This window comes from Panthera tigris, chromosome B1 (genome assembly GCF_018350195.1).
Source record: "Panthera tigris isolate Pti1 chromosome B1, P.tigris_Pti1_mat1.1, whole genome shotgun sequence".
NCBI classification, from domain to species: domain Eukaryota; kingdom Metazoa; phylum Chordata; class Mammalia; order Carnivora; family Felidae; genus Panthera; species Panthera tigris.
Window position 1 is genome coordinate 102,579,287 of NC_056663.1, and position 15,485 is coordinate 102,594,771.

The 15,485-nt window shown below is 36.6% G+C and overlaps 1 protein-coding gene and 1 long non-coding RNA gene across 4 annotated transcripts in view; one reads left to right on the top strand and one right to left on the bottom strand.

Moving 5' to 3' along the window:
* TNIP3 (TNFAIP3 interacting protein 3) overlaps positions 1-15,485 on the top strand; it is a 92,021-nt gene that overhangs the window by 17,907 nt on the left and 58,629 nt on the right. The window lies entirely within an intron of this gene.
* The window catches only part of LOC107180153, a 46,527-nt gene that overhangs the window by 1,885 nt on the left and 29,157 nt on the right, over positions 1-15,485 (bottom strand). The window contains exon 3 of one of the 2 annotated variants that reach the window (XR_006216804.1): positions 401-498. The exons of the other annotated variant lie outside the window; for it this stretch is intronic. This is a non-coding gene — a long non-coding RNA (uncharacterized LOC107180153). The remainder of the gene's footprint in view (positions 1-400; positions 499-15,485) is intronic. 2 annotated transcript variants of the gene reach the window in all.

The window sequence follows — 15,485 nt, forward strand, 5'->3', positions numbered from 1 at the left end:
GAACTGATTCAAAGTGGTCTCAGTGTCTCGACATACAAACAGAAGAGCTGCCAAATTTCCACCCCAGTGGTGCCAGGGAGGGGCTCTGCCTCTGACTGTAGTTTTTGAGAGGGGACACAGTTGCCAGGGCACCACTAGCCCATAGAGTGTGTCGTGTGATTGAGAAACAGGGGCCCCCTTCTTCTGGGTGTATGCAGACCTCCCCAGAGCTGTTGGCGTGGCAAGTGGGGAATGGTGACATTCCAGCCTCCCCTGCCTCCTGTGTCACACAGCACAGCAGCACCCAGAACAACTGCACCCTGTCAGTTCCCCTGACAAGTTATCTGCTCCAAAGTCACCCCAAAAAGATCAAGCCCCCTTAGCTTCCTTTCTTATTGAGAGTATTAAAGGGATGCTTCACCTCTGAGCACTGTGAATTTGGGTTTACGTGCTCTGTTTTCTCTTCTCTAGAACATTCTTCTCTAGGCGTTGCAGCTTGGCACACACAATCAGTTCCAGCTGAGTGTGGGAGAATTAGGGAGATAATAATCAGTTCAGTTATAAGTTTAATCTCACACCTCGTAACTTGTCACGGGCTGAAATTTTTAATCAATGGTTGCTAGTTGCCACTTCCCTAATTCATTGACCCCTGACTCACGTCCAGGACGTGTGGGGTCTGTGTTTCACCAGCCCATTTACCTCTGCCAGGCAGGGGCATCGCCAGACTACAAGAGGAGCAACATTCTTTTCTTACAGGCTTCATGCCCGAATTCTTTTACTTTTAAATAAAAACTGCTGTCAGTAACTGGTACATTTTATTAAACTTCTCCTAGCTCTTGCCCTTGCTGGGTCCCTGCGATTACGACCCTCTCCATGCCCAGGCAGGGTTTTCTATTTTGTTCGAGTTTCACCAAATCACCCCCTAAGCTTTTTACAACTTTGTATTTCCAGCCATCATAGGATCTGTACCCTTTTCAAAAGAGCTCTTTAGAAGTTTTACATGTTAAAGATAGTATCTTTCTGAGGAACCTCCCTAATTCTTCCTTTTTATTTAAAAAGATTTAAATACTTCAGAGCTATGTGTTTTATGACACAAACTCTAGGGCCATAATGCAGATCATAGTCACTTTTGAAGAGACAGGTTGTTCTCAGAACGCATTCCGTGATTTTGTTAACATTCTCTTTGAAACTATTCATATTTTCCAAACAGATGTACTAAAATTTTAATTACTTTAAAGCAATTAATCTTCTTGATCAGTACTTGGCCCTCACTGGATCATCTTCTGAGTCATGTTTATTAATGAACCTGACAGCAAATTCACTAATAAGTGTGTTTGGAGGCCAGATAATTATTGTTGTTTTTAAGGATGTGAGCTCCACAAGAGCAGGGACTTTCTTTTTCTTTTTTTTCATTGATATAATGTGCCAGCCATCAAGAAGAACATCTGGCACGTAGTAGGTGTTCAATAATTATCTGCTGAATAGCTGAATGATAAAAATCCAGTCTTTTTTTTTTTAATCTCTATAGAGCTGTGAGAATGATTTCATAAGTAAATAATATGTTTTGGGTTGTTTTTTTCTCTAAATGTAATTCCTTATAATGAAAGTCGTGTACTACTTCTCGGTCTATTTCCAAGCTGTGTAACTTTCCTGTAGTTTATTGCTTTTGCTTTAGCATTTTGGTTTGAAAAGCCTTTAAAAATGTTATTGCCATTGTTTACTTTTCTTTCTTGTAATTTACATACAAAACAAAACAAAACAAAATCTTTCCTAACCCAGATTCCTGAGAGAAACCAAATATTTATACTGACCCAAAAATATATCTATTTTCTACACCCTTTAGTTCTTTTCTAGAATCTGTTGTTTTTAAACACGACAAAACATTTTTATTGCAACTCCATTTTTAACATTGCTTTTGCCTACCTACAATCTTAGTGAAGTTCTCACGTGGGTTTATTCAGTGAAGCAAGATTTGTCCTTACAGAAAGATTTCTTTCTATAGCTTAAATTACTTTCATATTAGATCTATATCATGAAATTACATTGCTGACAGGTAAAGTCTTTGCCTTTCTTATATGGTTCTTCGTATTAATTAAAATAATATTAGCAATCCTCATTTCTCTTTCCTGACGGCTACCATTTTTTGAGAAGGATTCCTAAATTTTCCCTCAAATTCCTTCAGAATCTTTGGGTGAATCCCAATTTTTTGTTTATGTGTAGCTTTATAGCTAGACTTAGAATAGATCCTACGTGTGCTTGAGCTTGGACTTAGGTGTTGAGGAACACACAAAATCTTTAACAGGAAAGTTGAAAATCAAGTTTCTTAACTCCGAACATCCATCTGCTTGTTTTCATTTTTTTTTCATAAGTTTTTACTTTAATTCCAGTTAGTCCACATATAGTTAGTTTCTGGTGTACAATATAGTGATTCAACAATTCCATAAGTCAGCTTTTACATTGTACCGATAGTCACACTGCCTTCTGACTGGTTTTTGCCTGTCTTGGTGTACTTAAATACATCGTATTTTATTGATGTTTATTAAGCCTTTTACTTTGAGCCAAGATGGTTCATGTTTATTCTTGAATGCTTTGAATTGAATTCCTTTTCTACTCACAGATTTCTTTACTAAAGGAAAGGCCTTTAATACTCTGATGATATATTAATCAGAAAAAGTAAAATATAAAAATTTATATACCCTTAATCCCAATTTGCAAAAAAAATGCATATGGCTTTATAAATAAAATAGAGTAAGTCTACCATCATTTTATTCTAAATTTTCTACATTAAAGTTGTATTCTTATAACAGTTATTATGAAAATATTTATTACAAAGTATTAAAATACTTGTTTTTCCTATTTATTCAGCATTGTTGAGATTTGACTGTGCCAAATATTCATGCTTATATTTGGTATGAACGTGTATTTTTAAGCAATTAAATTTTTTTCATCTATAAAACTAAACTCTTTTCCCTGGACATTTATAATTTCATTTTTCTAAAAATAATCTGGCCAATTTCTTGGCTTTCCAAATCTCATTGGAATTCTGAATCTAATTGTGCTATGATCTCCATTATGTGGTCAACCACACACAATTATTTCCTGTACCAGTTCCTAATTTTTTTAGTTCTTCAGGACCAAATCTTACATTTGGCTCTTTCCTTTTTACTGTCTTTTTTTTTTCTTTTTTTAAATTTGTTGAAGGAAAACAAGCAAACAAACAAACACTGCTTTTAAAAAAGATCTGCCTCTACCAGTGTCACTATGATCTATTCTAAGGTTTTACCTTTGGCAGTCTACACATAATCCCTGACCAATGGAATGCATTGGTTAAGAGCTCAGCTTGGGCAAATTGTTTCATCCTCCGTGAACTTCAGTTTTTTCAACTGTAAAACAAGGGATTCAGTTCCAACCTCAGGAGAGACGTCTATGGATTGAATGAGATAAGGCATATACAATGTTCGGTGCGATGCTGGGCTCAATAAATGCTCAATAAATGCTGCCATCTCTATGACTAGCCTGGCCAGGATGACTTTATGTTTGTCATATTTCAACAAACATCCCTGAGTGAGGGTGAATGACATGTCTCTAGCAGAATGCTACTGTTTGCTATCCATCCTGTTATTACTCATAAAAACTATCACCTCATCCACCTCTTGGTCCCTATTTTTATTACAGAATGCCACTTTGCCTTTGAAGATTTTCCCTTTTCCACTGGATCTCTGAAATACCAGTTATATGTGAGATTCACTCCCACTGCCATGTATTCTGACCTACCCAATTTCAGTAATTCCTTTTCTAGTCTTTGTATAGTTGCATTTATACAAATACTACAGGTTGCTTTAATATAAAGCCTGTAAAGATATATGAAAAACAAAAACAAATTTTATACCAAATAATAAAATTATTTTTCTTTGCTGGTTTCTTACATAATTCATGGCCCTTGATAATTCCCATCTGAATTCAATGGTTTGATATTTTGTAAAAACATAAAGAAGCCAGTGTTTCTTCCATTTCACCTACAAATAAATAACCCATTCTCTGTACTCAGAAATGAATAGACAAGGTCCATATAATTTTATTTTATAACTTTTGCAACTAAAAATAATACAGTGATAAACACTGATTTCAACCCCTGTGTGTCAAAGGTCATACCCTTGTGTGGAAAAAAAAAAAAGATAACTAATGAAAGGAAAAAAAAATCCCCTTTTATGCACCTTTCTTTCTTTTCACAACTCATCCAAAAAGATGAGGACAGTCTTGGTTAATTTCTAAGGTTAAGAGGTCTCACACAAAGAAGTTTTAAAGAAATATTTATTGAATTAAAAGAAAAAAGTCTCTATGAGACTTTTGTTTTTCTAATGAGCATGGATTTTAACACTAACCCACATTTCCAAAAGTAGGCTTCTATAATATGAGAATTCAAAAGAGCTGACATGTTTATTCTAAGTCCACAGGAAGGTGAAATGCCAGCCATTACAGAGCAAAGGTGAAGACATTCAAAATGTGGGGGTTTTGTTTTTTTATTTTGTGCTTTTTCCTACTTGGGCTTTAAATATTATGGTGAAAATAGCTCATTTGTTTTTCTGGAATGGCTAGAACAGATCATCAAAGTAATTTGATTCATACAAATGCTCTTCCTCCACATTCTTTCAGAAAAGTAAAACAAAACACTTAAATCATCTTTGTTTTGGTCTGCATTAATCTCACAAATCTCAAAAAAGATTTATTGGCCTGTGTCTTAGCGTCTGTTACATAATGAAATGCTAATTTCATTTTCATAAAATGATTCCTACATTGAGCGTGAGATAAAGCATCAAACCAGATTTTATTTTGTAGGTTTAATATTTTAAGTGTTTTTTAATTTTAAAATAATTTCAAAATTATCAAAAATTTCTAAATGTACAAAGATCTTTTTACTCCTGAGCCATTCTGAAATAAATTATCACTGGATGATTTAGTGTGCATTTCCTACCACCAGGGACAATTCTTCTGTGTAACCACAAGATAATCACCTATCTGGGAGGAGAAACTTTTCCTCTACCCTCTTGTAGGGTAGTTCAGTATCAGGGGCCTGCTAATTTAACTGACAAAGGCTGCTTAACAGGAGAAAAGTAATATACATTTATTAGTATTTTTATTTGCACAGGAGTTCACAGAAAAAGAAGTGAAGCTTAAAGAAGCAGATTCAGGAATGTATATATACTTCTTAACAAAGGAAAGAGGGTGTGAGCTTCAAAGGAAGATAAATCATAGGGAAGTGAGTAGGAAGTATATGGGGGAACCAGTGGATGATAAGGGCCATTTTAGTAAGGTTTATTTATGCAGATTCATTTCGGTGCTGGCTCTCCATCTCTGTGGATAAAAGTTTCTCCTTTTATCCTGGTACACAAGAGGAGTGAAATTTATGCCACCTTCACAAAGGGAAGTTTATGCTCTGCTTTTAGAGAGATCAGGGAAGGGCAAAGAATTCTTCCTGTATTTGTCTACTCTTAATTGCCTTCAGCTTAAAATAATCCTATGTCAAAGTGATATAAATTCAGAAAATGAACATTGGTACAATACTACCCTCTAATCCTCAAACCCATTCAATTTTTTGCCAAATACTTTGTTCATACCCTTCATAGAAAAAAAAGGATGCAACTCACGATCATAGACTGCATTTATATTTTATGATTTTAGGTCTCTTTCAGTCTGAGATAGTTCCCCAATCTTTCCTTGACTTTCATGACCTGAGACTTTAGATTACGGCCTGATATTCAGTGGAGCGTCTCTCAGTTGGCTTTTGTCTAATGTTTCCTCATAATTAGATTCAGATTATGCATTTGGGGAAAAATACCACAGATGTGAAGCTATTTTTTTCTTAATGCATCTTATCAGACGGTCAGAGTGGATTTTTTTCATTACAGGTGATTTTAACCTTGATCCTTTGACTAAGGTGGTGCTTGCCAAGATTCTCCAATGTAAAGTTATTCTTTAGTATTTCCTTCAGTATTCACTAAGTATTGACAGGAGGGAGATCCTATGAATTATGTAAATATTCCATTCCTCATCTAAATTTTAGCCACTAGTTTTAGCATCCATTGATATTTCTTATTTGAATTATTACTGTGATGTCTGCCAAATATTGATTTTCTATTCCATAATTTCTTCTACCTTTATTAGTAGGCACTCCAGTGTAAAGAAAAGACTTCTCCTGTTCCTGTTTAGGTTTGCTTTAAAATCCTTATAAGTATAAATTAATTAATGAGTTCCTATTGTAATTAATGAGTTATAATGTATTCTTCTTATTATTTATTTTGATGCTAAAATTGTCCCATTTTTTAACCAGCTTCTGAATACTTCTTAATTTCCGGCACAAAAAGAAATTCTAGGTTCATCCATTTTAGATTCATATGAATGTTACAAAAAAAGGGAATATGGACTATTGAAATTTTTAATAAACCAATTTACAGCTGTAGGAGGAAATCTATTTGGTACAAGTCTAGGGCATAAATGTTAAACAGTGACTGCAACTTAAAAAAAAAAATTCCTATAAAGAAAAACAATTTTTCTAAGTTTAAAAAAAGAAAATAAACAGAAATGGGCATCAGTTATTACACATGTGTACACCATACATCTCTCTCTCTCTCTCTCTCTCTCTCTCTCCCTCAAAATTCAAAATGAAGATGTGAGCAACATCAGAAACTGGTTTTCACCTGAACTGAATGCAGAGTGCCCTCTAGAGGCTTCATTCAATCAATGCAGTATTTCCAACAGAGGATGAACCTACTTAAATTTCTATACGTTTCAGACACAGTTCTTATTACATGAATAGAATTACTCGACACACAATAAGTGACCCTGAGTTGATTCAGCATAGGAGGGACTGCCTGTAACGAAACGAATGTAAGGGGTCTGACGAAAAGTGGGCTTGTACCCAATCAACTACACAAAAGAATTGAAAACATGCCATCAGGAGATAGAAGACATTAAATTGTCAGTTTGTAACTTTGGTAAAGCTGTTATGAAATCTTCCAAAAATTTATCACAGAAGGAATATCTTCATAACTGATTCCACTATTTCCTCTATATCCATAGCCAAACTGGTGTAGATTCTGATGGGCAAGCTGCCTCACTCCCCAGTCTTCATTGGTTCACTATATGCCGCAGCAGACCCAGAGACTAGTCATAAATTAAAACCAAGAATGGCAACCAGGTCTTGAAATGAAACTTCAAAACAGATGTGAAAAATATCACATTTAAGCTGATATAGTTTAAATAAGTGTTATTTAATGAATAATTAAGTAGAAAGGTAAACAATTTCTGCTATAAAATTTTTGTACTGCTCTCAAGTATACAGTCTCTAGGGCGCCTGGGTGGCTCAGTCGGTTGAGCGTCTGACTTCGGCTCAGGTCATGATCTCACAGTCTGTGGGTTCGAGCCCCGCGTCGGGCTCTGTGCTGACAGCTCAGAGCCTGGAGCCTGCTTCCGATCCTGTGTCTCCCTCTCTCTCTGCCCCTCCCCCGCTCTCACTCTGTCTCTCAAAAATAAATAAATGTAAAAAAAATTTTTTTTAAATAAAAAAAAAGTATATAGTCTCTAAATTACTTAATGTCTCAGATATAGTTATTAAAAGCATCTCTTTCTCCCCGCCTTTGCTATAATTTAGAGGAATTTGAATAAAATCCTTTTACCAGTAGCTGTTGTGTTAAAAAAAAAAAAAAAAAAAGACCTTTCAAATATTTGTCCCAGTGAAATTCAACTTTAACAATACTGATTTAAGAGAAAAGTTTTAAAATGATATTATTTTCCTGTTAATGGTAACTGTTACCTAAATACATGGTCAATGATCCAAGAGAAAATATAATTAGACATGATTCAAAATTTAATCTTCTAGTCTTCCTAGTCACACCTTGGTATTGTATAGAGACTTGGCAGATACATTTTATGAAATTAAAGGAAAACTATAGTCAACATAAGAATGTGGTTACATAGGCTCCTGGGTGGCTCAGTCCATTAAGTTTCCGACTCTTGATTTCGACTCAGGTCATGATGTTAGGATTTGTGAGATCAAGCACCGAGTTGAGCTCTGCGCTGACGGTGCAGATCCTGTTTGGGATTCTCTCTCTCTCTCTCTCTCTCTCTCTCTCTTTCTGCCCCTCCCTTGCTGTCTATCTTCCTTTCTCTCTCTCTCAAAAATAAAATAAATACTAAAAAAAAAAAAAAAAAAAAAAAGAATGTAGTTACATCAGATGACTATACCAGACCTAACTTATCTTCTTTGCTTTTTTGACATAGACTCAACTGTAAAATATATCATTTAATGTTTCTGTTGAAATTCTTATTTCTAAGAACATTGCAGGGGAGGAAAATTCTTTCCTCTGCCCATTTTAGGTCTTGGCTGGGCTTTGTAACAAAAGACAGCTTAAGAGAGAAAAACATACACATGTTCATGTGATATGGGAGCCCTTGTATGGAAATGAAGACCCAAAGAAATGACAAAACCTAAACGCTCTTCTACTAGGATGAACAAAGAGAAGCTTTTGTGGAAACAGAAAATATGTTAAAGTAAGGTTAAAGAAAGATAAGAATTATTTAACAAGGTCTGTTTATGCAGAATTCTTTCAGTCTTCCTGTCCTTGATAATAAGAATGTTCCTTTCTTGCTGGTTCAGGGAGGACATCTTTCAAAGGGGGGGGGGTCTTATCCTGTTTTCAGGAAGAAAAGGGGAGAGCAGAATGCTTTTCTTACATCTACTGTTTTTCAAGTGACTTTAACCTCAAAATAATCCTGATGCTGAAGTGGCATATTTTGAAGTGGATAGTCGACCACCCTTCAAAATTAATGATAAAATATATAACTTTTCTTTGCATGTATAGCTAGTTTAATTTTGTTCTCTTCCAGGTGTTCATCAATAAGCCAATACGAATATATTTACACTATAGAACAAAGGTTCAAAAGCATTGACTAGATGATGCAAATGTTAGAGTAAGTGCCAAGGTTTTCTTGACTTAAAAATGAAAGCTTAACTTGTTCATAACGCTGGTTAGGAACTGTGTTTTCTATTGCTTCAATCTTTAAAATTATTCGCTTTTTATAGTCTGCTTCTTCAAGAGAATGGAATTTTAAATAAATAAAAACCACCCTTGATGATAGTATCCCATATTAAAACAAAAATAACAAAAATACCAAGGAATCTACCCCCCTATTGATCCATAAAGCTATCAAGCTATGCTCTTCCTGTATCCCTGTCAGTGGGTGCATTTTGTGTTATTTTTAACTTTGTAATAAATGGTAAGCAGAGTAATGATGTTTGCATGACCTCTTCATGTTTCTCCTTTTCCTCTCCTACCATCCCTGCTTCCCAAAGTAGAGAAACTCACATCTTAACATTCTGTGCTCTTCCGGGCTCAGCCTGTTCATGAGATCTAGCATGGTGTCATTTTCCTCTTAATAAAATCTCAGAAGTACTGTTAGGTGAGAATCATGCTTAATATTTGCCTTTGGATAAGGTTTTACCCCTGTTTATATTTCTTCTCAAGTATTGATCTGTGAGTTTGATTCCAGGGAATTGGAAAGGATTTCCCAAATCAGAAATACCTCCTGAACCCTGCTTACTGATCCCCGAAACTATACTTTGTAGCAGAAAGATGTGTCCCTGTCACAATACTCATAGCCTTTAAGCCTTTGTTGGCTCTTTTGCTCAGAGGCAGATGTATTGAAATGAGGAGGGAAGAAATAATATAAATACCATGGAGAAAAATGCATCTAAAAAAGACAGAGGAAAAGCCTACACATGACTTTTTAATATAAGCTTCTCCTTCTTCAGTACTACCTTTTATCTTTATTGACTTCAGATCTAGTTGTTCTTGACTCTTTGTCCTCTTATCCAATATTTAATAATCCCAGCAAGGATCTGAACTGCAAGGATAAGCAAGCTAAACCTGTCCTGCTTCCAGAGGTGTATAATCTAATGGAGAATACATGCAAGTGAACACACAATTACAATAAAGTGTAATAAGCTTTGTAACGGGAGAAATAGAGGTTGCTATGGAAGTACATAGTCAGACTGTCTCATGCAATCTAGGATTCAGTTTCCCTCCCATATTTAAGGTGAAAATCGTAGGATGGCTAACATTAAGCCAGGCAAAAAGGCCAATGTATGCACTTATTAGAGTATCTTCTGACAAAACTGTGTTTATTCACGGAAACTATATGCTACTCTCAATCTGTCACTCTGCCCTTGTGAATGAGAGTGTTTCACCTGGGCGGAACAGTTCCAATGAAGAGGCCAACTCAGTAGGATAACTGTGGGAGGTTGTGGTTTCTATGTAACTTTGCTCACTCGTGCCCTTTCATGGCCTGAACAGCACCTGCAGTTCACTACATCTCTGCTCCAACCTGGCTTCTCTCCCCGCATGTTTGTCCTGGCTGCAGCCACAAGAGGTTTGACTTACTTGGGCACGTGGCACATCAGTTCAGCAACCTAGCACATTACAGAAGCTGAGAGGAAATGAATAGGGATACAGACAAGAATGCAAATTGAGTGCTACAACAGAGGCCATGTTTATAAGAAATACCCCTATCCTCTGGGCTTGAGTATTAGACATGCAAAGACCATTTTTAGACACTATTTAAATGATTAAAGCACATAGCTTAGGTAAAACTTTAGAAATATCCATTTTTGCCTGAGGCCAATGCAACTTCAAAATTTCTCCGAGGGGCGTCTGGGTGGCTCAGTCGGTTGAGCATCCGACTTTGGCTCAGGTCATGATCTCGCGGGTTGTGGGTTCGAGCCCTGTGTCGGGCTCTGTGCTGACTACTCAGTGCCTGGAGCCTGCTTCAGGTTCTGTGTCTCTCCATCTCTCGGCCCCTCCCTCTGCTCATGCTCTGTGTCTCTCTGTCTCTCAATAATAAATAAATGTTAAAAAAAAAATTTTTTTTAATTCTCCGAGCAAACCTTTCTCTTCTACTACCTTCTTAAGCCACAAGTGTTAAAGTTCTTAATTACTAAAGTAATTAAGACATCATGACTTTATTCATCGAAAACATATATACACAAAGTAATCTTTTTTTTTTTATGTTTATTCATTTTTTAAGAAAGAGAGAGAGAGACAGAGCATGAGCGGGGGAGGGGCAGAGAGAGGAGACAGAATCTGAAGCAGGTTCCAGGCTCTGAACTGTCAGCACAGAGCCGGACATGGGGCTTGAACTCATGAACCACAAGATCATGAGCTGAGCCCAAGTCAGACACTTAACCGACTGAGCCACCCAGGCGCCCTCACAAAGTAATCTTTATTGAGTAATTTATTTCTCTCCAAATTGGTCAAGAATATGCTCAGAGTACTAATCATAATAACAAAAAGTAAAACCTAAAAATTACTCCTTCACTATAGTCTTTTAGACAACACTTCTCATTCCGAATCACCAAAGATTACAGCTCCTGGGCTTTGGACATCTGGAAGCATTTCCTTTATAGAAGAACCCACTATCGATTTTTTCCTTGTCTTATATTTGCAAATATGCTTTGTTCTCCGGAATCTTTCCTAAAAAGTCTTGGCTTACGGTGTAAGATCAAAGCGTAAAATGTGACCTTGGCAGCAGGCCCGGAGGAAATGTGGACATAAGAGGTGGGCAAGTGTGTGGAGGAAGGAAGAGCACTAGTGTCCTTCATTCTTGCCCTGGCTTTGCTGTCATTTGACTCCCCTGAGCTTCCTTTTTCTGTCTTAAATGCAGGACTTGAATTAAATGAATTTCAGGTTCTTTCTTTTTTTTTTTTTTAATTTTTTTTTAACGTTTTTATTTATTTTTGAGACAGAGAGAGAGCATGAACGGGGGAGGGTCAGAGAGAGAGGGAGACACAGAATCTGAAACAGGCTCCAGGCTCTGAGCTGTCAGCACAGAGCCCGACGCGGGGCTCGAACTCACAGACCGCGAGATCATGACCTGAGCCGAAGTCGGACGCTTAACCGACTGAGCCACCCAAGCGTCCCAATTTCAGGTTATTTCTAAGATTGTAGTTATTTGTTTGTTCTTCAGGAATTTACACTACTTGCCAGTACCAATGATGCAACCATAGCATGTAACCATAAAAACCAAGTCTGGTGAATTTGGGTTGCATGCTCACCATGACTCAGTATCAGAAACTAGAAATTTGAGGTTTTAAAGTATAGATATCCAGTGATGTTAACATCAATGCACAAAATGTTAAAAACATGACCATGATACAGTATAAAATGAACGTGTTTGTGTTTTTTTAATATTTTTAATGTTTATTTAGTTTTGAGAGACAGAGCATATGTGAGGAAGGGGCAGAGGGAGAGGGAGATACAGAATCCGAAGCAGGTTCCAGGCTCTAAGCTCTCAGCACAGAGCCTGACGCAGGGCTCGAACCCAAAAACCCCGAGATCATGACCTGAGCCAAAGTTGGACACTTAACCGACTGAGCCACCCAGGCACCTCTGTTTGTGGTTTTAATTCAACTAATTAATTAATAATATCCAAAAAGATAAAAAGGCACATTCAAAGAGTATTCGAGGAGCTGGGTAGGTACAGGCAATTTAATAAAGGAATGTTAGAATAAGATGGTGAGATTAGATACAGTTAATGCCCTACAAGGCAGGAAACCATAACCTTTGATATTATCTTTTCTACCAGAAAGGATTCTACAAATGACAATGTCTAGGTTCTAATCAAATAGTAAAATTTAAATCATTAAATAATCCTTGGATAAGCCTATTAAACCATGGCATTCAAAGACATGCTATATCCTTTCCTTAACAATAATTTTTTGAAGGCTTCTGTACTGGAGACTCTTGAATATGTAATTGATGTCCAAAGGCTCCAAATACACCTGAAATCCATTCATCTCTTTCCCTATTTTCTCTGGTTGGGCCACTAGTGAATCATAATTTTCTGATGGTAGTCTAGGGGAAATCTGCTCACACAATTTACATAATTTAGATAATTTAGACATAATTTACACAATTTACATCATTTTAAAAAGCTTCTTTTTTTTTAAAGCTTCATTGTCATATTGGATTAACCTACTATCCTACTGGTAAAATCTAATTCATATTAATACCATTTCTAAAAAACATACCTTTTCTGTTTGCTTTCTATGTTGGTTTATTTTTGTAAGTGAAAGGTAAGAATGAGGGGTAATAATGCGGAAGGTTTATATTCACTTAATTCTAAATAAACAATGAATAAGCCAAGGTCTAACAGGGATTTACTAGACTTCATTGAATTCTGTCACACTCCCCTCAGAGAACTGTTGGTTTAACAATAGTCTATGTAATTCTCTGTCCACTTGCAACTGAGTAGGGAGGCCACCTCAAATAAAGATTTTAGTAATAGTGTTTGAGTCAAGAGTCATTTATGAATTTCTGTGGCTCCTTCATGGTAAATAAATAAATAAACAAATAAATGAAGTGTCCTCTTAGAGAAAGCCACAGTAAAATTTGATTTTAGGGGCGCCTGGGTGGCTCAGTCGGTTAAGCGTCCGACTTCAGCCAGGTCACGATCTCGCGGTCCGTGAGTTCGAGCCCCGCATCAGGCTCTGGGCTGATGGCTCGGATCCTGGAGCCTGCTTCCGGTTCTGTGTCTCCTTCTCTCTCTGCCCCTCCCCCCTTCATGCTCTGTCTCTCTCTGTCTCGAAATAAATAAATGTTAAAAAAAAATTAAAAAAAAAAAAAATAAAATAAAATAAAATTTGATTTTAAAGTGGTCACTCAAGACAATAACTTGTTGGATCAGTGATTTTCAGCTTTTTAGGGGAAGTCAAGAACTTGATAAAAACTATAAGCCCTTCCTTCAGAAAGAGACAATGAGCATATAAGACATACATTATTTCATGTTTCATTTTATCTGGGATGATTCATCCCATTCATGCACCTTGGTCAAGAACTCACAGCTTACTTTCCTAAGCTGCATATATAAGCTGCATAATAAGGAGCTGCATAAAAGATATGTGGCAGGTGAGACACTGATCCTCATAGCTTGCCTCCCAAGCCTGTCCTAACATCTGACTTTATAAATCAGCTACATTTCAGTTGTAGACACTAGTAGGTTTTCTTTGAAGCTGAAGCAGACAACAGCCAACGAATGGAAAACCTAAACCCAATTATTTGGGGATAACATAGCCCTCTTACGGTCCTGCTGTATTGACAATTCCTAAAATCGTGAACAACCAAATTGTAGAGTGAAATGTCATGGGCCTCAGAGTGCACCCTTGTCCTGCCCTTTATAAGTGAAATGACTTTAAGAAAGACACTTCTTTTGGGCATATGGGTGGCTCAGTCAGTTAAGCATCCAACTCTTGATTTTGGGTCAGATAATGATCCCATGGTTCATGAGATCAAGCCCCATGTCGGGCTCTGTGCTGACAGCCTGGCGCCTGCTTGGGATTGTCTGTCTCCACCTCTTTTTCTGTCCCTCCTCTGCTCTCATGCTCATGCGCGCGCTCTCTCTCTCTCTCTCTCTCTTTCAAAAATAAATAAATAAACCTAAAATGGAATGTACTCCTTTCTTAAGGCTCAAGTTACTCATCTGAATGATTAAGGAGCAGAATCCAGAGCACAACTCATGGGAACCATAACCCTTGTTTAATCTGCTGGGTAGAATCAGGAAACAGATCCAAAGTTGAGGATATACATACCCAGTAATGCAGGGTCATGTAGGATTTGTTCTATTTGTATGTAAAAGTTTGGTAGAATGTTTTTCTTTTTCTACTCTAAATCTTAAGTCAAAATGTTATATTAAGATTATAACTATGTTTCATGCATTTAGCGATCTAAAGGGAAAAGCAGAGTTTATCAGCTGTAATTCATTCTGCCTCTCACTTGTCAGAACGTTGAGCTTTATAAGCAAGAAATAAACCTTAGTAAATATGTTTTCTTTTGTAGAATAAATCTAAGGCCAATTGAAATTCATGAACTATATATAATATATTTCACTAGTTAAAAACAACAAAAAATATTTTTATCCAGCAAATTCTTATATTAAAAGAATACTGTAAAAAGATTTGCTATGAATGTCATAAAACCCAAATAGGGAATATGGTTACCTTTTTTTTTATCCAAGGTGTGACTAAACTTTTTGATTATCTTTTGAACCAAATTGAAATTTTTCTGTGTTTTTTAAATTATTTTTCTCTTCAGCAATATACAAAATGTATGGTTCCTACTCTCCAAACTCATTTGTTAGAATGCTTGGTAACTGGGCCAGGCCCTCAGAATACTAACCATGCTCTCAATTATTGAGCACCTACCACATGTCTGGCACTGTGCTAGCCCTTGTACATATGTTATGACTAAGCCTATTGATGGTCTCCCAATGTAACATTATTTCTCTTTTTCTAAACCACACCAATAAGGTTCATAGATGTTAAGGGACTTACCCTAGGTCCCACCACTAGGTTCAACTCTAAAAGCTTATTTTCTACTTTCTACTACATCATAATGCTTCTTTCAGAGGCTTCGGATGTAAGTTCTGAGGCACACTCATTACAGCGACAGCAGTGGCTA